Source organism: Peromyscus californicus, unplaced genomic scaffold (assembly GCF_007827085.1).
Source record: "Peromyscus californicus insignis strain IS unplaced genomic scaffold, ASM782708v3 Scaffold_8__1_contigs__length_139910024, whole genome shotgun sequence".
Classification (NCBI taxonomy): Eukaryota; Metazoa; Chordata; class Mammalia; order Rodentia; family Cricetidae; genus Peromyscus; species Peromyscus californicus.
Genome location: NW_026294606.1, coordinates 18470834 through 18494817, shown reverse-complemented (window position 1 = coordinate 18494817; position 23984 = coordinate 18470834). Strand labels below are relative to the sequence as shown.

The following is a 23984-nucleotide window of genomic DNA, read 5'->3' as shown; positions in this document are numbered from 1 at the left end:
CTCATTCAGTTTCTGGAAGTAGATGAGACCCTTCTGAGTTCTTTTTCTTCCTGGTTTTTAGAGCTTCAGTGTAAGAGAAACACAGCCTCAACCAGCGATGGCAACTGCTCTCAGGGACTTCTGAAAACAATACATTCATTCTGACTCACTGACTCACACTACTTTTAATTGTGGCTCATGCAAGACGTAAATAGAAGAAGAGCAGTGTTCACCTCTACTACAGATGCACCTCTGCTCCTGCAAAGAGGAATACTTGTGCTTCGAGTCACACAGGCAGGCACCAGTGGGGAAGGCTGTGATTCACCCATTTCCAAGGGTGAGATCACGTGTCACTGCCCAGCGTCGGACAGAGGCAGGTAGACAGCACGATTAATTAGAAAATGAAAACAAAGGAGAGTAAATACGAGGTCTATAAAGAACTCTGAATACTTCCTTGCAGGCATTACAGAAATGCAAGCCTGCTTGGAGAATACTTCAAATAATTCAGTCCAAATAGAGGCTGAAAAATGAGAGGAAATCAGAGCCAAAGATGAACAGGAAGGAACATGAAATGCCACAGCAAAGGCAGGGCAAGCTTTTATTTGATGACTCTTATTTTCTTCAGTTAACAAGAAGAAATGTTGAGACCCTTCTCCTGGATTCTGATAGAACCTGCAATTAGACTGAGATTCATAATGTATTGGTAATTAATTATACAATCAAGTATTGATAGCAAATCCTTTACAAAATAAAACCGCATTTCAAATGCTGCACTAAAAACACCATATTAAACAAGTGAGTGCAAAGCCAGGCACAGCGGTCGGTGCTTGTCATCCTAGCGCTTAGGAAGCAGAGGCGAGAGAACCTGAGCTCAGAACCAGCCTGTGATATACTGTGAGTTCTAGGCTTGCTTGGGCTACACAATGTGACCCTCTATTAGAGAAAAACAAACAAACAAACAAAAACAACAACAAAAGTTAGGAGCCAGACCAGAAAAAAAATAAAATAAAAGGATTGTATGATTTTTGAGCAGTATCATTAATAACCAAATGCATACAACAGAAAGTTGAATAGGGAAGTCAGCTATGTTAGCACACACCTTTAACCCCAGCTCTCTGGAGGCAGAGGCAAGGGGATCTCTGTGAGTTCCAGGCCAGCCTGGTCCACATAATTCCAACCCAGTCTGGTCTATAAAGTGAGATCCTGTCTCAAACAAACAAACAAAAAACAGTAGGAAAAAGAAAAAGAGAAGGAAAGTAGAGTGGAGGTTTTGAGGGGCTGGAGGAGGGAAGAGCAGAGAATTCATGGTCTGACAGGTACAGTTTGTGTTTGGAATGATGAAAGAAAGCCTCAGGAATGGGTTGCAGATGATGGATGTCCCACACCAGAAATGTACACAATGCCACTGAACTTATAAGACTGTATACTTAAAAATGGTCTGGATGGTTTGCGGGTGTGTACACATATGTTCGTGCGCGCGCGCGTGTGTATATGTGTGTGTGTGTGTGTCACTGGCTTTCTGTATCCATGATTCTGCCTTCATATATTTAACCAACAGCAGACAGAAAATATCTAGGAGAAAAAAAATTGCAACAATATTTTCTACATAGAGATTTTTTTCTTGTCACTAGTCCCTTAATACTAAATAACAACTGTTTTCATAAGACTGGCATTGCTTTAGGTATTGTAAGTAATCTAGAGATGGATAAAGTGTATGAGGGGATATGCATAGATACACATGCACACATATATGTATACATATGATGGCAATGTGACACAATGACAGAGCACTCACCTAGCATGCATGAAGCCCTGGTGTGGTGTGTGGTAGCACATGCTCATGACTGAAGTTCAAGTTCGTCCTTGGCAATATGGCAAGCTCATATAGACTGGGCTATAACGAGACCCCTCTAAAATAAAAGTACATATGTGTGTATATCTATACACACAGAGATAGATAGATAGATAGATAGATAGATAGATAGATAGATAGACAGGAAATGAAATGATCACGTCAAGGACATTTGAAAGTAGCATGTCTGAAGTGTCAGCTGGGTCCCTACAATGCTGTTGCCTCACTGTCCCCCCTGAGAAGATGAGATCAGGCAAGTTCCAGGTAAGGTTGGAGGTGACACTAGTGTGACCACTCAGCAGTAAGGTGGAAGTGGCCGTGTCCATTCCTGCAGAATGGGTGCAACTGTGGATAAGCTAAACACCTGCAAACCTGCTCCATCATGGTCACAAAACACAACTCCCAAGGGACATACACACAAAGGATTTGATATTTTAGCAAAGCTTACAGCAGCAGATTGATGCCATAGCACAGACAACTCCAAAATCTGTCTAGTAGAATATGATATAAATCTAATATAGATTTAGATCGAGTTTCTATAATAATCCTCTTGTGGCTTCACTGGCCTTGCCTTGTGATAGTGTGAGCTAAACTTCCTCTTTCCCGAACCAGGCAGCCTTGGGAAGCCATCACTGGCCTGCCTGCTGCTGTACATCTCAGGGCTATAATGAATCTGGGTTCAATTGCATGGAAGAAGCAAAGTGCTTGCCTTAAATATCCAGGGCTCCTGCTAGGCATTCACTCCCAAATCTATTTACTGTGAAGGGCAAGCTCACTTTGCAGGCTCAGTCTAGGACGCTAGGCTCATACCAGTGGCTAATTTGACTGCCTCCTGCAAATGGCCACCTGCCAGCAGCATCACTTAGACTAACGCTGGTCCTAAGGACAGTTGAAAACATTTTCTTCCCCCATCAACCTCTGCAAAAGCAAGCATGTCCTTGAGGGGCTTCCGTGGAAAGCAAGAGGCTACCTACTAGCCACAAGAGCATAAGCCAGGAGAAGAAACCTCTGTGTGGAGACTGAGAACAGGGGCCAGACTAGGGCTCGGGGTTTGAATCCTAGCTTCACCAGCTACAAGCTGGGCCACACTCTCCAGTCCCAATAGACCCTCCCATTATAATAACATATAACTTAAGTGTAAAAGTTGCATACCTGTCTTTAAGACATCCCATGAGGATGGAAGATAAGACACGTACAAGAATACCTTAATATAATAATTGGGTAGGAAAATGTGCAAAGGGCATTTTCCAAAGCTTTGCTGTGGATGCTCTGGGGGTGGGTTTTTAATGTTGTTATAAGAAGCCACTCACCTATGCTTCCATAAGGAACCCAAATAAACTCAGTGGTCCACTAAGCTGGACTTAAATGGAATCATTCCTTTGGATTACTGTAGGTGTTCTCTCTGGGTGAGCAGACATTTTCCACATCTCCCTAGGAAAAGTCGCACAATGGTTTCTTGCAATCTCTCACAGTGCCCTCATCAGACCAATTACCCGGCTCTCTGTATGCCTACAGGTCTGCTTCGTCATGTCTAGTGGGGCTCACCCACCCCTTCCCTGAATGTGTACTGAACTAAACTTGAAGGAAGATACTCAGAACAAGGTGGAAGTTTTTACTATGAAGCAACTAACTGAACACTGTGAAAATGCTAACAACAAGAAGCCCAACATTTTCAGAAAGCCTTACATGCCTTAACTCACATGGATTTTACAGCTCTGGGAGGTAATATCTTCTTTTCCTTATCCAAGATGGATAAGCTGAGGCTCGGAGCAGCTAACGGCTTGCTCAACATGATGCAGTGAAGTACTCTAGTCTGTATATAGACTATACCGTTCATCTTGATGGGCAGTTTACCAGGAACTAGAGACACCTAGGGACACACTTCTGGGCATGACTGTGACGGTATTTCCAGAGAAACTTCAGTGAGGTGGGAAGACAACCCTCCCCTGGGAACATGGGTGGCACCCTCATATGGGCTGGGGTCCCCAGGGGAGTGCCAGCAGTCACCTCTGCTTCCTGACTGGGCTCAGTCACACTCTGTCACCCCAGCATTGAGTTGCTCTGGCTACCATGCCTTATTCACCAGGATGGGCTGTCCCCTCAAGCCATGAGCCAGAATAAGCCCTTCCATCCTTGCTGGTTTTGTCAGATCATGTGCCACAGCAATGGGGACAGTGACTCATGCATCGGTCCTAGTTCCTTCCTCTTTCACACCTTCCCTAATCGGAGCTACTACAACAGAAATTTTCAGGAGGGAGTTAACTAGCGGTGGAAATCCGGGTCTTATCCCGCTCACAAACACATCTGCCTGTGCGAACCAACACCAGGCATCCTTGGATCAGCAGCAATCCCAACATCCCCGTGCAAACTGGTCTAGACAGTCTGTAGAGGGCCGTTTGGGAGAAGAGCCTACTATATCAGGAAGCAACCGGAAGCTGTAATGAGAACGGCGGGAGTCTGGTGCCTCCCTGAGTATGTGTCCCTGGGTGTTCAGGATCACAAAAGAGCAATCTAAGAATCAGTACCTCTTCAGAAATGATGAGTGGCAACAGAGGGCCTCGCAGCTGCTGGGCAGTGAGTGCATCAGAGAGGAACTCAGAGGTATGGGGTACCTGTGCTCATTCACTTCAGCCAGGCTGGATCTCCTGAGCTATCCTCCAAACTCAAAGGTCCAGATTTTAACTGAACCCAATGCTTGGGAAAGAAACGTAAGATCCTTAGGGCTGGTGAGATGGCTTAGCAAGTAAAAGTGTGCTGCTGCCAAGGCTGATGACCTGAGTTCAAGCCCCAGGACCTACAGGGTTGTAGAGGAACACTAACTCCTGCAAGCTATCCTCTGCCCTCCACTCCGGAGCTCTCTCACATGCATACACATGCCCACACAAAATAAGTAAACTAATAAAAAATATCGAGAAAAGAAAACTAAGACTTTGAGTTTTAGTACTTTGACTGTGCAAAACAGACAAGCATCAAATTCTATGAAATGCTATGAAATGATGTGATGTTTAATGTGTCCAAGTCAGTCTGTAATCAGCACAGGAGGACCGACTCCTTGATTACTCCAGGCACAGATCACAAAGACTGGAGGCTATACCAGAATGCCATGAAAAAGCAAACAATGAAAACACCTGGCAAATTTCAAGGTGAAAATTATCCCATCCAACTCACAGATGCAAACTAAAGAACTCATAGGAAAAATCTGTTATATATACTATAGAATTGAACACACACACACATACACACACACACACACACACACACACACACACACACACACACACAATATGGAAATACAGAGCTTAAAAGACTCACAACTAGATGCTGGAGAGATGGCTCACTGGTTAAGCATACTTCCTGCTCTTCCAGAGGACTGGAGTTCAGTTCCCAGCACTTGTATTGGGGTGGGGACGGGGCTCACAATTGTCTGTAGCTCTAACCCCACAGGCAACCACACACATATACACATATACATGCACATAAATAAAAACACTATCTTTTAAAAATATACATATAACATGCCTCACAGACTCACTGTCAAAAAACAACCCGCAAATTCCTTGTTTACAATATAAAATGTGAGGTTTTTTTTGCGTGGCATTTTTTAATGTGATATTAAAAAACAGTCCTACTTCTTTCATAAAGGAACTCTTAGAGAATAAAAATTAATTTTGCAGAAGACCTTTCATTTGCTTAAGCCAAGATTTTTTTCTCCTTTGGTATTTTAGCCAAATAGAATTCTTAGAAATGGGGGGGAGGGGGGGAGAAAGCAAGAAGCATATTCCTGGAGCAGGGTAGCCTTTCAAAACTGAAAATGTTACGTCAACCTTTTTAATGTTATCCAGTCTTGACTTTTTAAATTCCCTTTCAAAATCCCACACAGTCATGCAATTCTGTCAGGAGAGCAAGTACCATTAGTCTAGATTCCGATTTGCCAGATTATCATCATACACATCGCAGAATGCCTACAAAGGCAATTTCTGGTAACTTCACGAAGATTGTTACCATTGAGCAGAAATGTTTCTATCTGTTGTTAAATTTTTTTACAGGACCAAAGGTTTAACTTAGGTAGTCTAGTTTAAATAGTTTAACACTAAATCAAAGCATTTTCATAAAATTATTTAGTCAGAAGCATCTTTTTACAGTTTTTTGAGAAACAGTACTAGGCACTGGGGAATCTGGCCAGTGGTTGAGTGCTTGACTCGTGTGCAGGGAGTCCTGGGCTTGATCCTCAGCACTGCACAAAATCCAGATATAGACATCCATCTGTAATCTCAGAGTTTGGGAAATGGAAGCAGAAAGATTAGAAGTTCAACACACACATAGAGATGGAGGACAGCCTGGGCTGCATGGGTCCCTATCTCACAAAGCACCAATAGCAACACAAAAGAATATTCTTCTTCTGGAAGATGCCACAGGAGCCCAGGCAAGTGATGCTGAAGCCTGAAAGAACACAAGGCCAGGATGTGGGAAAGAGAAACATCGAACAGGAGAAGCCAAAGCACGGTGAATGGATGAAGAACAGGAAGAGGATGTGACCAGCAGTGGACAGGGTTCAAGCTGTCAACCGATCCTGTATCTCTGAATGAGAAGTCCATGGAAGCAGACGGGCTAACCTCAACTTCAGATTTACCAGCCTGATGCCCCACTCACCCCTTCATAGAATGAGTAGACCATCACGAGTTCTTCTGTCAGATCTACCCACCACGGCTGCATGCAAACTGCTAGGGGGGTCATCCAGAAGCATGGATATCACAGGGTTCTTTAGAATCCAGCCCAATCAGGTTGACTACCCCCATGGTTACAGGATGGGAGGTGCAGCAGGAGGAAGAGGGAAGGAGGAGTCAAATGTCACCACTGCAATCTGTTGACATCAGATTCAAACCCAGAGTCTGCCACTGCCACTGTGGAGCTTTGATGTGTGGTCACTAAGGCTTAACTTTGTCCCTTTTGGTAACAGGAGGGCTCTCCCGCCACCCAAACAGACCATCTTCAAGTTCCAACAGCTGAAAGAAATACCACTGGGAATAAACTGCCAAGGGCAGCTGATGTGGTCTTTAGAGCTGGCTGGTCTTTTGTGGCTTTCCTCTAGCTGCCCAGCAGAGTGTACGTCCCCTATACTACAGACCTCAGTAGAGGCTACTACTATTACAAGGGACAGAGGAAAGAGACATTAAAGAGTTTCCCAAGAGCCTCTGCCTAGAGAGAGGGTGCTTTGTGTGTTTATCTGGAACAGGGTTCTGAGAGTTCACAGACAACGCTGACTGCCCATCCCCCAAAGGTGAGGCAATCAAAAAGTAAAGGTGACTGATGGTGGATGCTGCCTACATCAACAAAGGAGCGTTTCCTGGGAACTTTCCTTGCACTCAGACCTGGCACCCTTTGCTGTGGGCAGGAGGCCAAGGGAAAATGTTCATAATTCGTCTCTAGACAGTTGTTCTAAACTTCGGTAGGCCAAGAGTTAGGTAGGATGAGCCTTCTGAGCTCCCCAGCCCCAGAGCTTCTGATTCCTTGGGCCTGGTGTCACTGTGTCTGCTACTTTAACAACCACATCCTGGTGAATCAGATGCAGGAGGCCCTGAGATGAGACCACCATTGAGAAACATCGGCCTGTGTTCTGGGTCCCGTCCTACAGCAGTCTGAAATCCATGCGGGGTGACAGCAAACACGTAGCACCTGAGTGCCAAAGACGTTCACCAAGAGGGTGCACTAAGGCTAGTCCTCAGAACTCACGAAGGAACTTACACATACAGCCTGGATTTCTGGTGGGCAAGCCTTGTCTACAGGGAGCCCCCAGCAAATGTCTTCAGCGGGTCTGTGATTCACCATGGCCCATGAACACAGTAAACATGTGCAGAGAGAGCTGGGGGAGAGAACTGGGGGCTAGCATTCCCCAGCAGACAGGAAGGACATACTCTCTCCGGAACACTCATAACCTGGCATCCCCAGATCACACTGGGTCTGCAGTGTCTCTGCTGAGTTCATGTGGTTTCCTCCACCTCATCGTTTAACATTTGTTAGAGAGAGAAAATGATGTTATGAAACCCAAGTACTGTGCCGCTCTGAGGCAGACAGCTGCTACTAAGAATGCCATGTGACCATCGTTTAAACTGTTGTGCACAGCTCAGCTTCAGGAAGGAGATGTTTAGTAAGAAAGAAAAGCAATACATGCTTCTCATGGAAAACAAAGTTTGGGACTCCATGGCGTGAAAGGGCTTGTACTCAGCCAGTTACACGGTGATAATAATCTAGGAGCTCAATAGGAAAAAAAAAAAAAAAGGACAAGAATTTAAAAGAACCTAGACCTGCTTATTTTAATATAAAATTCATGAAACACTCTTTTATTAATGTCGCAAGGGGATTAAATTATTAACCACAGAATCTGAGAGTCCTGCTTCACCAAAGGACAATGGAGGTAAGAGTGCCCCAGGGGCTGGACCTTTTCTCCCACACCGGCTGGTGGAACGACCTCCCTAACTCCCTGCACATGATAGTTTGCCCCAGGCACACAGTAAATTCTACTGAAGAGAACTGAAGACTACTGATTATTTAATTGTACTAGAAGGCACTGAGCTTTCAATTTGCAGGAGGCCAGGGACATCATCCCGGCACATAGGCTTGTATAGCCCAGTCATAGAAAGTGGTAAGTTCTCCCAATGCCCTTCATCATAGGTGGGGATGAGCAGAGCTTGCAACTGAAGACTGTTACCAGAAAAATAAAGCCAAGAAGACATCCTGAGAAAGATATATTAGTTTAGTATATAATTCGGATTTTTTTTTTTAAAAAGTCATGTATTTAAAGCTTGGAACGTTTGGATTGTAACTCTTAGACCCAGGTTACCACTTAGCGGGCCAAGACTACCAGTAAGCAGGAGGACTAAAGTCTATCAGGAAGGTGATCATATTTCACAACAGTTTATTATATAAATTTTAGAGAGAATTGGAAGAGAGAACCAAAAGATTGCCAACATGAAGAACAGAGCAGTTTATGAAGAAAGTACCAATTATCCTGATCGTACATTACACACTCTATATTCTTTTCAAATGACCACACTGCGCCCCATTTTATAAAGTTACTCAATAAGCATTTGTTGAACATGATCTGGAAACTCCCGATAACTCCACCTTGCCTCTCCCAATACTGATTACAGAATAAAAGTATCACCAGATAGCTAGACCTCCTTTGTATGACTCATAAATCCTTTATACATTCAGCTAAAATGGAACCCATGGACCACACAGATCATTCGTTGTGTGTAAAGTTGTGTGGACATTTGTGTTTTTGCTGTTGCTATTTTTTTTATTGCTTTGTTTCATTTTCCCTAACCACAAATGCCTTCCCCCGAGGTCTTACTATCCTGCAAAGTTCAGAAATGAACGTATTAAGTAAATCTGGCACTTTCTTGGCTTTTTGTCACGAAAACATTTTCAAGAATGTTTTATTGCTTGAGCTATGGGGAAAAATGGCTATACACCTTGTTCACTAAAATATCCCAGCATGCCAAATAAATACCGCCACATGAAATTGAAAACATGTAAATGCCAACTTCAATGGACTTACCCCAAAGCATTCCTGTTTCAAGCTCATTCACGCAGGCTGGAGTCCACTCTGTTTTGCTCAGGGTCTGTAGGAACCCTACTTTTGAAGCTTCAACACAGATGGTTTCATGCTCCCCCAGTACGCTGCAGTTTGACAAAACCAAACACCAAGTCAGAGTGGAAAATGCCACTTCAAGCAGTTAGCGAATATGCAGGGGAAATCCCTGGGCTTTCTCAATGTCTATCTTATAATGTCAAGCAAGCATGTCAATCACCCAAAGGAACCTATCACACATCTCATCTACGCTGGTGCCCTAAAATACTGGAAAGATAAGGGAGAAAGAAGGAAGGAAGGAAGGAAGGAAGGAGAAGGGAAGGGAAGGGAAAAGAGGGGGGAGAGACACAGGCAGAAAGAATAAGACAAACAGACACAGAGATAGAGAGGGAGAGAGAGAAAAGAAAAGGAAAGAAAAGGAAAGGAAAGGAAAGGAAAGAAAAGAAAAGAAAAGAAAAGAAAAGAAAAGAAAAGAAAAGAAAAGAAAAGAAAAGAAAAGAAAAGAAAAGAAAAGCAAGACAGCATTCGGGAAGACTAGCTCCCAGTAGGCATGTGCTTGCAAAATTTCAAGTTCCTGACTAAACGAAGGCAAAGAGAGCTGAGCTTCTTCAGGTTTGAACAACTAAATATAATAACTTCTAGGTGTCAGGGGTAGAAAGCAGAGAAAGTTTTGTTTAAAAAAAATTACTCATTCTGCCCATTAAAGTCTAAGACTGTCTGGTGTGATGGTGCACACCTGTAATCCCAGCACTGGAGACGTCGAGGCAGGAGGATCAGGAGTTCAAGGTCAGCTTGGCCTACACAGTGAGATTCTGTATTTGAGGACAAAATCTGGTTGTTGAAAAAAAATATTATTTTCCTTTAAATATAGAGCTTTCAGGATAGAAAAAAAAATGATAACATGAAAGAGAAAGGAAATTTCCATTTTGTACTAGAAATGAGTGGTTGCTGGGTTTCCCCCACCTGCCTCTTGATAAACTTGATAAATACCGTCTCCTCCCAGGGTGGAAAGCGCCAGTTACTGTACACAGTAGGTACGAAATGGATGCCAAAGGGATGCACACCTCTTCCCCTGACTCCAAACAGCGGGTGATGCCGACACTAGAGCTGCCTGACCCCCAGCCATTCTGGAAAGTTCCTTTCCTGCCTTCGCTGCATGCCAAGCTTTCTTGGCCTCAGCTATGGCTCCAGTTTCTCCTGAATCATGGTTAAACCCCACTGTTGTGTTGTTTGACAGGGGCCACTTGAGAGTTTGGAGGCCAACTTCAAAGGAGTCTATAGCCCGCTTTTATTCTTCAGCTTTGCAGTAGTAGTGCTCTATCTAATTTGAAAGCCTGCTGGAGGGCTAAGAGGCCGTTCCGGGGGCGTGGTTAAATTCATGTAGACAATTCCAAGTGCTGAGAAGCAGAAAGTGCTGGGCTCTTGGTTAGCGCTCAGTCAAGTGAGTAGAGTTTAGTACCATACCATGCTCAGTCTGGAAGTGCATCTGACAGGAAACAGAAATGGTCTTTTGTTTTCTAGATGACATGGACACCCACAAAAAGTGGGGTTATAAGGGTGCCATTCATTTTCTGAGCAGTTTTCATGAACTATAACTCACCCCCACTGGGATATATAGTAGTAACATAGTGACCCAAATCAAAATAAGCCTGCAAGCTCAAAGACAAACTGTACTGGGAACGACAGAATTTGGAAGGAATGGAGGCTTTAGTCCCACAGTAAGGTATTTGCTGATATCAAACTTTTTTTTCCCCTTGAAACTAAAAACAGCTCCCGGCTCTTGTCTTCATTGCTACCCACTCTCTAACTGGGTCTTACAGAACTGGGCAAGATCTCTGCAACTTCATTTAACCTCTCCAGAGAATCGGCCTTCCGCCCTAGAGAAGAAAGCCTTATACATCTTAAAGACACACAGGAAGTGAGTCAGAACTCCGACTAGACTTTGGGTTGAATGACTTATGGTAACTGACTCCTTATTTTTTCATTTTTATTTTATCTTATTTTGAAACATAGCTTTTCCTTCTAGCCTAGGCTGGCCCTGATCTCGTGCAGCCCAGGATGTCTCCTGAGGGCTAGGGTTACAGGAATGCTGTACTCCCCGCTCAGTGCTCTTTTGATCTTTAAAGCATATTAATCATTTAATGTAATGGAAAGTGGCTTTAAACCAGAACAGCTCACCAGAAGCCTCACATTTCTATTAATGCAGCGAGCTCAATGCTCAGATTTGCTTTGTCCTTAACAAAGAAATTCATTTCCAGATTACATTCCTGTCACCTGTCTATGAACAAGATGGATTCATATGTGGGGAGGGGGTTGGGGACTGGGGTAGTGGAAGGGGATCTTCTCTGGCTGCTGAAGACATGTGTCTGGAGACTGGTGAAGCAGTCTCACACATGTGCAGAGAGTGAGAAAGAACTCATCCAAACGGGCAGCAATCTCCATTTCCCTCACCCTGGGTGGGGGGGCGGGGAGTTAAAAATGATTCATTTTATGATTCTCAGTCAATCCTCAATCATATACACTGTGATAGACAACAAAGGAAAGCCACCAGCTGGACAAACCTATAGTCCCAGAAAGCAATAGGGAGGCGGAGGCAGGAGGACTGCTGTGAGTTCTACTTAGTTCCACCTGGGCTACATAGTGAGCAACAAGCCAGTTAGTGCTGTATAGTAATACTTGTCTTCAAAAAAAAAAAAATCAAAAATCAAAACGAAACAACACAGACAAAAAAACAACTCTAAAAACTCTACAAATCCCCTTCTAAGCAGGAATTTCCTAAGTCAGGGCTGAGGTGTACCTGAGTACATGGTTTAGATGGAGGCGGCCCTGGCCCCATCCTCAGCAGCTCATCTCCAAGAAAAAATGATGCGTTTGTATTGCTGGGGATGCAATCCCAGGCTTTATGCATGCTGGTGAGTGCTCCATGATGTAGCCACGCCCCTGACTCTAAGTCAAAGGAAATCCCTCTCTTCATCACACCCTACACTGTCAGCCAGCCACAAGCAGGTTGAATCGAACCTCAGGGGGATAACTTGTTCTTGACCGCTGGTTGGTGGCACTGTCAATACAAATAAAGGGGCTGGACAGGAAGCCTTGTTCGTTCATTGCTTGCCCAGCATACCCAAAGCCCTGGGTTCTAGCCCTTCGCCCACCCCACCCCCCCACCACCATACACTGGCTATGGCGGCACATGCCTGTAGTCCCAGTACTCCGAAGGAAGAGGCAGGAGGACCAGAAGTTCAAGGTCACCTTCAACTACAAAGAGATTCTGAAGTCAAGCTGTGACACACCAGATTCTTTCAAGAAAATAAAGAAAGCCAGCAACAATACAAAACAGGAGGAAAAAAAAAAGCAAATGTAGCCAGAGTCCCAAGATTGGAGGCGGGGGAAGAAGTAACATCAGCAGGCATGTTTGAGTGTGTGACTGGAGACCATGAGTTGTAAAGGGCTCTCTAGAATGCTTTCAAATTCCATAGGCATGTAGGGGATACTTTTCTGGAGGGCTATAGCCAAGGGGCGCCATGGCAATATAAGCCAAGCACAATAACCTTGCTACTGTGAGGCTTGTTTGCCAACTTTGGTCTGGCTAGATGGATTTTTAAACTAAAGTCTCAGCCTCCTAAGCAGAATTAGTTCCTAATGTATCAGTAAAATTCCCTAAAATTAACTGCTATTTATAATTCAAGTTGTTTTTACATATATTTGAATATTCTAATACCAGCAGGATCTCTACAAACACAACGGTTGTCCTTGGTGACCTATTTGTGCTATTAGATATTATCTTTACAATGCAACAATTAGACACAGACAACATGGGAAGAAATGAATAGTTTCCATGATGGAATCTCTCTCTCCTCAGTGGTGAAGGAGTAGCTCATTCAATAAATGCTACTAGTGTATATCTATATCTATATCTATTATATATATATGTATATATATATATATATATATAAGAGCAAAACACTTCATTATATACAGAACAGAAAACAGATTCTAAAGCTGGTATGCTGACACAAGCCAGTAATCCCAGCACTTGGGAAACTGAGGCAAGAGGACAAAGAGGTAGAAGGCCAGTGTGGGTTATCTAATGATATTATTTCAAAAAAAAGTGAAGAGTTAAGAGGCTAGAGAGTTAGTTCAGCAGTTCAGAGTTCCTCCTGCCCATCCAGAGGACCAAGTGTAATCCCCAGCACCCACATGGGGTGGCTTGCAACTGTCTGTTAACTCTAGCTGCAGGGCATTGAATGCCCCTTTCTTGCCTCCTTTAGTACCACACACAGTATACACTCACACAAACCCATATACACAAAAAATAAATATTTAAGTAAAAAGTAACCGAATTCTAGATGAACCACTAAACATACACACACATGCTATCACAGAGATACACACATGTAAGATATCCTGTCTACACATATATTTCACAAAATTAAAACCATAGAAATTTTACAAGAGTAAAAAATCCTCATAGGTTATGGCAAAGATGTTGAGTTTTACTTGAAACAAGCAAGAGAGTAGAGACTTTGAATGGTGTGATATGATGATTTGTCCTATGCATTCAAGATCACTCAGTCTCTTATGGGAAGAACAGTCAGTACAAGGCTGAACAGAGCCACTTATTACAGAGAGCCAGGTCTGGGGGTGCAGACCTAGAATACCAGCTATTTGGGAAGCTAGAGTTTCTTAATGGGAGCCCATCTCCAAATTTAAAAGAGGGGGGTGGGCTGGGCTGGAGTTGCAACCCAGTCAGAGAGCACTTGCCTAGAATGTGCAAGTCCTGAGTCTAGAGCTGGTGGGGTTCTAGATACATTCCCAAAGTCAAGTTGACAAGTTGTGGGAGAGTTAGCTTCAAAACTTCTGTTGAAGTTCCTGATTTAGCCATCTCTGAGAACCCAGTGGCCTGGATGCAAGGTGGGAAAGACAGTGGGAGGCCAGAGAGACTGGTGGATAGGCATATTCGAAGTTCACGGACACAGGGTGCGAGATAAAAATCACAGCACAGGTGCTGCCACAGGGAGCCTCCAAGGGGCCTCCAGCAGCTCTGCTTCTTGATAATCACACCTTGGTGACGCTCTCTCCTTGAGTGTGGACTAGAGTTAGTGACCTGCTTCTAAAAAGTAGCGTGGGGTAAAAGTCATGGGATGTCATTTCCAATATGGGGTGCTATGGTTCGGGTCTGAAAACGACTCCATAGGTGTGTGTGCACTTGCACACTTTATCCCCAGCTGGTGGCACTGTTTTGGGAGGCCGTGGAAGCTTCGGACACAAGATCTTGCTGACGGGTGGAAGATAATCTTATCTATTATCTAGGAAGCACATGCTTGAAGTTTTGACTTTCCACTGTAGAGAGTGCTGTTATCTCACCCTTAGCACAAGGGATGAGACAGCCATGCACATCTCCACCACCCTTCCCCTGACCTCAATATTTCTTCTGGGACATCCCCAAATGAAGCATACCATCTGTGGAACTGCCAAAGAAGGTGGAGGGGAAATACCTTGCTATTGAAGAAAATCCTTAGCCTGGCCAATCAGTCTCCACTTGCTTTATCTGGTTAATATAGAACACTTTCCAAACTCTCAGTTGTATGTTTCTACAAGCTAAATGTCTTCTTTTACATGCAAAAGTTGTCCTTTAAACTGGAGTGGTGGAACTGACTTGCAAGCAGGAAAGCCTGAGTCCAATTCAATCCCTAGAATCCATTAAAAAAAAAAACAGGTATGGTTCTATAATCCCAGCACTGGGGAATAAAGCAGGTAGATCCCCGGGGCCCACTGCCACATAGTCTAGCTTACCCGGCAAGTGCCAGGCCACAGTGAAAAATCCTGCATTGTCTCTAAACCACGAAAAGCTAGCAAGTGCCCCAAGGAATGACAGCTGAGGTTGTTCTGTGGCCTCTACGTGCATGTGCATGCAAGTATACACACACCCCACACACATGTATCTGCATGCACATGGATAGACACACACGCACACCGCCCCCCACACACACACATGCACTCGCATAAGTACACAGAAACATACCCAAGCTCCTTTTTATCTGCAACGGCCCCATTCCACAACCCCCATTGGATGCCTGAAACTACACAGCACAGACACGTCTATGCAGGTCTTCTTATGCAAAAGTGTCCATGTGTCTTATTTTCTTTTCCTGTTGTGCCTTAATTACTATGACAAAAACAATCTATTGAGAAACGGGGTTTATTCAGCTCCTGGGTCAGGTATAGTCCATCACCATGGGAAAGTCAGAGCAGCAAAAGCTCACAGAAGACGGTCACATTATGTCCACAGTCAGAGGAAGAAAGTGATGAGTATAGGCTGCAGCTCAGTGCCCTCTCTCCACTGTGGCAGGCCAGGATCCCCTGCCCAGGGAATGGTCTTTCCCATAATTAAGATGGGTCTTCCCATATCGATTAATATAATCAAGATAATCCCTCACAAGATGCTCAGTAGCTGATCTCCCAGGTTATTCTAGCTTCTGTCAAATGGACAATTAACTAGCCAGCACAGGATGATAATTGGAATTTATGAATTAGATCAGTAAGAAATTAGCAATAACTAATAATGTAATAAAGCTTCTTGGAACCTTTGAGTTATTTACTTTTGCAATTTCCCATTTAATGCTTTTTGGGGGGAGGGGACTTTGTTGCCTGTGAGTAACGGAAATTGCAGAAGACAAAACTGTAGCAGCGTGGGGGCTACTGTACTCAGTGGTGAGAGGAAGATGAATAGCAAGTGAAATGGCCACCATGACTTGTTTGGATTTTTCAGAATAATGAGGGGAAAACAATCTTCAGTTGGCACTAGAGAGAGCCAGGGAGGAATCAGACAACACAGTTTCAGTAAAAACTAGGGAGACCAAACTATTTTCAAAGGCTTTGGACTCTACAAAATGCAAAGGCTATTGTCCCTCTAGTTACTGAAATGAATGAAGACATCTCCATTGTTGCCTGACACAGACATAGGAAAGTCGAAAGGCAGAGGAATTAGCTCTAACTTGGGCCTCAGTTCTAATCCAGAGGGGTCTCATGTCAGAAGGAAAGCATTTCTGGTTAAAAGGAGCCTGGTTCTTATCTCAGTAGGGTAAAGTCCATCACAAAACAACTAACAACAGAGTTTTGAGCCACACTGGCAGATTTCAGTCCAGCATCTGTGGGCTCTGTATCCATGGGTTCAGCCAAAAGAGGATCAAAAACAGTCAGGCAGGAGCTGAGGGGACAGCTCAGCTAATCAAGAGCTCCCCGTGTAAGCACAGGACCAAGGTTTGATGCCCAGCACCCACGGAAAAACCTAGGCATGGTGACATACTCTCATAACTCCAGGCCTGGGGAGAAAGAGACAAGAGGTTCACTGGGCTCAATGGCACCCGATGTAGCCAAATCAACAAGCGCCCATTCCAGTCAAAGATCCCATCTTGAACAACAAGGTTGACCTGTGGCCTCCATGCCTGTGTCCACACCTGCATTGGCATTCGCATGCACGCATGACGCATGCACATGCGTATTACACACACACACACACACACACACACACACACACACACACACACACACGCACGCGCGCACACACATACACGCACACACGTGGGCAAAAAGGCTTCATACTGAACATTTGCAGATTTTTTTTTCTGCCACTATCCCTAAGCATTGCAGCACGACAGATTAAGGACCGTTCAGTTCACACTGTGTTAGGCAGTATGAGCAGTCTCAAGATGATGTGACACACAGATCAGGAACTGTGTGGGTTTATGCAAACACTGTGCTATGTTATTTATAGGACTTGTGCTTTGGGGATTTTGGTATCTCTGGAGGTCCTGGGACCTATCCCTGCAGACACCTAGGAACAGATTGACTTTTCTGTTTTAACTGTCTAAGTTGCACCCATAGTCAGAAGAAACTAGAAATTTTGGGGTGAGGAGAAAGAAAAAAGAATCATGAAAAAAATGTAATAAACCCAGAGCCATTTATAAATCTTTCTGTAACCAAAAGCAACTAAGCTTTCCAAAGTACGTGAAGCCTCATGGAAGGTATGTTGTTGCCACTTAAAAATAACAAACAGTAGCACTAGCTCAGGCAGCAAGGCTGCTACCACTTAACCTGCAATTTGGACACTTTGTATAAGGAGGAAACCATGTTGTCTTATGACATAAGGAGCAGATGCTACTAATTAACACACAAAAATGTCTAAAACATAGTTAGAAAAACATATGAGTTTGGAAACATAAGTAGAAACAGCTTCGGAGAGTAACAGCCAGACAGGATACTATGACGAGGATAAGGGTTGGATTTTTTTTTTTAAGACAGTCAATCAAGCTGGTAAGCTTGCATAAGCCTTCCTGTAAATAAAGTATGGGCTTAAAGGAAAGTGCCTGATAAATATTGCTTCTTATTTTTTAAAAACAGGGAGACGCATGCACCATTTTTGAGCCAGAGTGTTCACTAGGAGGTGACATTCCATTATGGAAGACTGCTATGCCAGGATTGAAAGGGATTTAAAAGGTTTGGATAAATTTAGGGAACACTCTTGAGGTGTTGACCAGAAATTACAAGACCACACTTGCTAGGTGAAATTACTTAGCAATAACCTGGGCAAAACCTGGATATGTAGCTCAGCTGAAAAAGTCCCTGGCATGCATGACATCATTGGTTTGATCTCTGGCACCACATGAACCAGGCATGGTGGTACATGCCTGACATGCCAGAACTAGGGAGGCAGAGGCAGGGGGATGAACATCCAAGATCATCCTTGCTACATAAGAAGTTCTAGGCTAGTCTGGGATACATGAGACCCTGTCTCAATACAAAACAAAAGTAGTCCTGGCCAGTAGTCCTCAAAATCTTTGATCTTAAGTCTAGTTCACTCATCCTATTTCTTTCAACACACACACACACACACACACACACACACACACACACACACACACACACACACATTATGATGAAGCCCGGGGGCTTGTGAATGCACAGTGGGCACTCAGCATTCTATAGTTGAAGTATAGCCCCAGCTCTTGAGTCCTTTTTATACTCCTTAAGTTTTTCATGGACCTTAAAAGATTTTTGATTGGGTAGATTATATTTAACAACAATGCATTAGACATTTTAAATGGAATTTTAAAATACTTGGCAATACCTGTTTGTTGCGTGTGTGTGTGTGTGTGTGTGTGTGTGTGTGTGTGTGTGTGTGTGTGTGATATGTGCCTGTGTGTATGCACATTGGCATGTGTGTGAACACACTCTGCAGGCACACTGATGGACATATGTGTATAGAAGCTGGAGGTTAATGCTGAGATTCTTCTTGATCGCTTCATACCTTATTCTTTGAAGCAGGATCTCTCAATCAAATCCAGAGCTTGTTGATATAAGTAGTTAGGAATACCATTTGTACCTTCTGAGCACTAGAATTAGAGACAGCCCACTGGACTCCCCCAGAGTTTACATGGATTCTGGGGATGTGAACTCTGGTCCTCACACTTGTACAGCAAGAGCTTTAACCACTGAGCAATCCCCCAGTCTCACTCAAGAGCCACATTTCCTGGATGTGGTGAAGCTCAACCTTTTGATTCTTCAAAGGTCAGGGGGACAGAACACTGATAAGGATGTTACATAAATGCAATCCAGGGTACCCTCACCACCCGCATCCCCGTCTCTCCCACTGACAGAACATTCATGAAACAAGGTCAGCAAAAACGCCAGTCACCATGAAGGCACTGTTTCCAGTGCTTTCTAAACCCTCTGCTCCCTCAGGTCAGTTTGCTCGGCATTATTCGTCAGCTACCTCAATCATCTTGCCTTTAATTTTCTCACCTTGGGTGCCTTTAAAGTTATACTGGATACCTTCCAGGTTGTTCTTAATTATTATCAAGTGCCCAGTTCCAGACACTTTTCTATCCCGATTTACTCCATCTCTCCCTTTCCTCCAAAGTGTTTCTGGTAGGGACCCCATCAATGTGGCCTCACCCATATACCCTCTGTCTAGGTGTCACATGGCTTCCTGTGTGAACTTGTCTCTCAGAACTATGTGTAGATAACCAGCATCCTTACAGTTTCTTCTGGAGAGTCTCTCAGTTTACGGCCATGCTGAACACACGAAAACATGCTTGTCCCATTTTCCTTGAATTGATTGATGACTGAGAACACAGTCATACAGGGTGAGACTACAGCTAAGTTACAGAGTATGTGTTTAACATGTGTGAGATCCTGGCTTCAGTAAAGAGAAGGGGGGAGCCAGAGGAGAAGCATCCAGAAGAATAGGTAGGGGGAAAGTCAGAGGAAGGGGAGCCAGAGTAAAAGGGGGAACTAGAAAGGGAAGAGAAGGCAGGGGAGGACAGACTAGAGGAGGAACGGGAGAAGCTGGGGGAGGTAGAAGCAGAAGAGACGGCAGAGAAAAACAAGGACATATTTTCTTAATGTGGATTTTCTTTTTAAACTTCTTTCTCTTCAGTCCTAAGATTAAACAGATTAGCAATGTAATTCTTCCAAATGTTTTAGATATTACTAAGGAGACTCGCATTCTCTACAGTACAGCCAGCAGTATTCTGTGAGATGGTCCATGCCAGCTTTTCTGGAACATTCTCAGAAGGAGAATTAGTTCTTTCCTAATGTGAGCTAACATTAGGAAAAAGTAGGGCAGTGCATTAATGTTTGGCAAAAAGAACCTGAATCGGGGGTATATCCAGAAATCTACTGCTTATATCTTGCCCATTCTAAATATGCAGCCATCCTTGGTACCCCACCACCACCAGCAGCCCCACGGTTATTCGATGGTTGTGAATCTATCCCTGCTTTCCACAGGACTGCCACCAACCAGCATGGATCTCTTTAATGAATATCACCATTTGGACCACAGCATATAGGATACAGAGCCAGAAGCCTCCTATTTTCTTGGCTTCCTAATTATCCTTTGGAAATCATACTATACTTTTTTTTAAAACTGGCACAATGTACATTTAGTGGTAACAGTCCTTCCAGGGTACATCACATTCAAGAAGCATTCTGTTCTCCTCCAAAAACCCCCTTTCTCTTAGATAGAGCAAGTAAGTTGAATGCTTGTGAACTTGCAATAAAAACATGGCCAAGAGCAGACTACTAAGTATATCAAGCGTTTATGTAGCCATTAAGTTAGGAATGGCTCTAATGGCCCCCATCTCATGACTGTGGTAAACTTCCCTGATTGGTGTCTTCCCACCTGGAGACTCCATCACTTGGGTATACAATGCCTGCCTTCTTCTGAGACCTGACTTCCCACTCTCATGCCTCTTTGCATGAATCATTCTTAGTGGAGATGTTCAACCACCACAAAGCTGGGGGGAAGGGTGTGGCACACCTGACCTCTTGGTCCCATTTCCTGACATTGCCATTTTAGTCTTTTTCAAATATTTACTTATGGCAACATTTAGGTAATTACAGTTTGCAAGGCCCAGTTCTGTTTCCATTTCAGTGGGCCTCCTCAGTGTGCAGTACCACAAAAGATTGTTTTTCCAGCCTTTGTCCCTAGTCAGAAAAGGGATGGTGTACCGATTTGGTGAACACCAAACTCTTTCCATTGTTCTCAAAGTTCCAAATGGGCAATCTTAGGTCAGGGACACATATTAAGCTGCTACTTACAGTACCCATGTCAGGACAGGGCTACACTGAATCTGTCCCTTTGTTGCCTAATTTCATTCCAGTGCTTTAGGTATCTTGAACTCACTCCTGAACCCCTGACACTCCAGACCACCCCAAAACAGCTGAGGGGTGTTCCTGCCTATGATTCCTAACCAAGAAAGAGAAAGCTCTAGCGTCATTAGCAGAGCAATGGCAGCTGGTAGGAGGGGACTCTGGGCAGCACAGCTTCAAAAGGTCCAGTCAACCTGGTCCTTACAACATCACATCACTGAATGTTCAACCTGGACACCGGAGTCACTCCCTCTTGTCTTCTCCAGAGTCTCCCAAGTGAGCTAGTACCAAACCCTACCAAGTCTATTTCCTGGTTTTACCATCTGAATATCTCTCCCTTCCTGACTCTCCAGTGCCATTGCGCCTTTCCTTGCTGAGGTCTGACCACTCATACACTCCCCCTTAAACTCTCCACAGTGCCACCAAAGCTGGCTCTAGAAAGGTCTGACTTCTGTGTACTGGAGCCCCTTGTGCCCCTGGTTTCTACAGTTCCGGTTACTCGCAGTCAGCCCTGATCCGATAGCAGCAATGTTGGTGATCTGGAGAAGCCAGAGAGAAAAGAGCAGAGTGGCAAACGGGGAGACTTCTCAACCTCATAAAGAAAGGAGAGCATATGCCGAGGCAGCTCCGATTCACAGAGGAGCGAGAGACCCCGGGAGAGTGAGTCACACAACATCTTTAAAGGATTTTATTCCAGTTGTTCTATTTTGCCGGTAGCTACTGCTGCTAATGCCTTCCAGTACATAACTTCTAAATTAAACGTCCCCGGACAGATAATGGAGATGGAAAACCAGGATATGTAAAACTTGGTACTCTGCTGTTTTAGACATCTACTATGGGTCCTGGAATGTGTCCTTTGTCGATAAATATGGACAATTGTATTCCTAAAACTGAAGCTGTAGATGACAGTGTGACAGTGATGTGCTGTTTAAATGATCACTTGGTGAGAAAGGGTTCAATCCCAAATGCTGGGGGAAAAAATGTCCCACTCAGCATTGCCAAGCTGCTGGGAAGTATTTCATGACTGCTTGAAAGGCTACATATTTAAAACAAGATTAAAAGTCAAGCTAAAGAAAATAAAATGACTTGGGATAATTTTTAGGCAGTTATGAAAACAGAAACAAATGTTATTTTTAATCTTTGGCTCACTGTAAACTGACAAGATATGAATATGAATTTGATCAAGCAATGCATAACTGCTGTCACTCGCCACGGCCACATGCCAGCAACTCCACTTCGTGTTTGATTCCAAGGTTACACGTGGAATCTATCATCTCCCTCCCAAGCTGTCCTCATTAAAGTAAATTTACTGGAGCTGATTCTTGAGGGGATGACATCATAATGACTCACAAAAGGGGAGTAAATAACCCTTCCCCAGTGAGCTGTCACAGACGTCCTTGGGAAGTTTTACACATCTCCAAGGAAGCGAGACATCGCACGCGAGTTTCTAAGACGGTGAAGGCTGCAGTCAGTTCACCGACACACAGAACACAGCTTTGGAGAGAAACCCTTCCAGCTACCTGTCCGTAGGAAGAGGGTGTGCTGTGAAGGGGTTCCTCAATAAGTCTGCACTCAATCCGGAGAGTGTGCACACACTGGGGGGACCTCACGGCCACTCAGAAAACACAGAGAGGCTGTGGAATAGCACAGGGGGAAACATGCAGTGTGTAAGAGAGCCTCCGATTGCTCTATGAAGAAAACAGGCCCTGAGCACCACAAGGAGGGGAATTCTGAACTCGTTCTACCCCCCAAATGAAACTGAACATTTTGTTTCTAGAATTAACGTTTATTGAGCAACTATGCTACATCGCAAGGCTCACAAGTGCATTTCTAGACCCAGAAAGTCTATTAATTTGCCCACAAGTCTTTACTTATTAAAGGACATTAGGAAGCCAAGAGTCCCCTTTGTATCAACAAGAGTTAATCACAGAGAGAAGACACTGTTATAAAGGAACCATCAGGAGTCAACCCCATTAGATTTTAAATGCCGACATGGCTGAGCATGACAAGGGTTTGCATCTACTAAGACTCGAATCCTACAGAGTTAGAAGACAAATTCAAGAACAGAAGTATATGCTTATTTGGAGTCTAGCATCAGCATTACACAGCAGTTTCATTTTAAGTTACTGAAATATAGTTCTGCTTTAAAATAGGGAGTCATGAGCCAGCTAGATGGGTTAGCAAGTAAGGACACCAGTATGATGATTTAAGTTTGATTCCGGGGACCCACATGGTAGAAGGAGAAAACCAACTTCCACAAGCTGTCCTCTGACCTCTGTGCATGCAGTGGAATATCTATGCCTGACCCCACATACATATGCATGCTCACAAGTGCATGTGCGCAGGCACACACACAGAGAAATAAATAGATAAATGTAATATATTTTTAAATAATATATATTCACATTTATATAGCAATATATCTTGAACATTATACCAAGCCTTTCATGCAAAATGCATCACAGAAGAGTCTTCACAACATAGAGAATCCTAGGGGTAGAGGTACAACCCAATGGCAGTTGCGTTTAAAATCCAAAGTCTAAGCCTTTGACCTATCAGTCCCCCCAAACCAGCCCCACCCTTGACCTACTTAATGCGGCCTTTGGGGCTCAGGAATCTGACTTTTCAGCAAGCCACTTCCTCACCCCCAAATGAGTACTAAACTGTCTGTCCAGGCCTTGGAGTCCATTGTCTAGTGCGTCTTCTCTGCTGGTTTCCTCTTTCTCTTGCTTTCTCCTTTACTGAAATGTAACAATTATTGTTCATCATCCTCCAAATGTTCTCTGTCATTCTTTGTACATTAACTGTATAAAAAACTTTCCAAAACACTAAACAGCATCATTTTTTAAACCACATTTTTAACAATTTTTCTCAAGTTAGTGAAAAGTAGCACTAGGCAACAACCACATA

General features: G+C 43.9%; 1 protein-coding gene across 6 annotated transcripts in view; it reads right to left on the bottom strand.

Moving 5' to 3' along the window:
- Atxn1 (ataxin 1) overlaps positions 1 to 23984 on the bottom strand; it is a 412390-nt gene that overhangs the window by 289120 nt on the left and 99286 nt on the right. For 5 of the 6 annotated variants that reach the window (XM_052727354.1, XM_052727356.1, XM_052727357.1 and 2 more), the window contains one exon: positions 9390 to 9511. The exons of the other annotated variant lie outside the window; for it this stretch is intronic. The gene's annotated coding sequence lies outside the window, so the exon portion shown is untranslated. The remainder of the gene's footprint in view (positions 1 to 9389; positions 9512 to 23984) is intronic. 6 annotated transcript variants of the gene reach the window in all.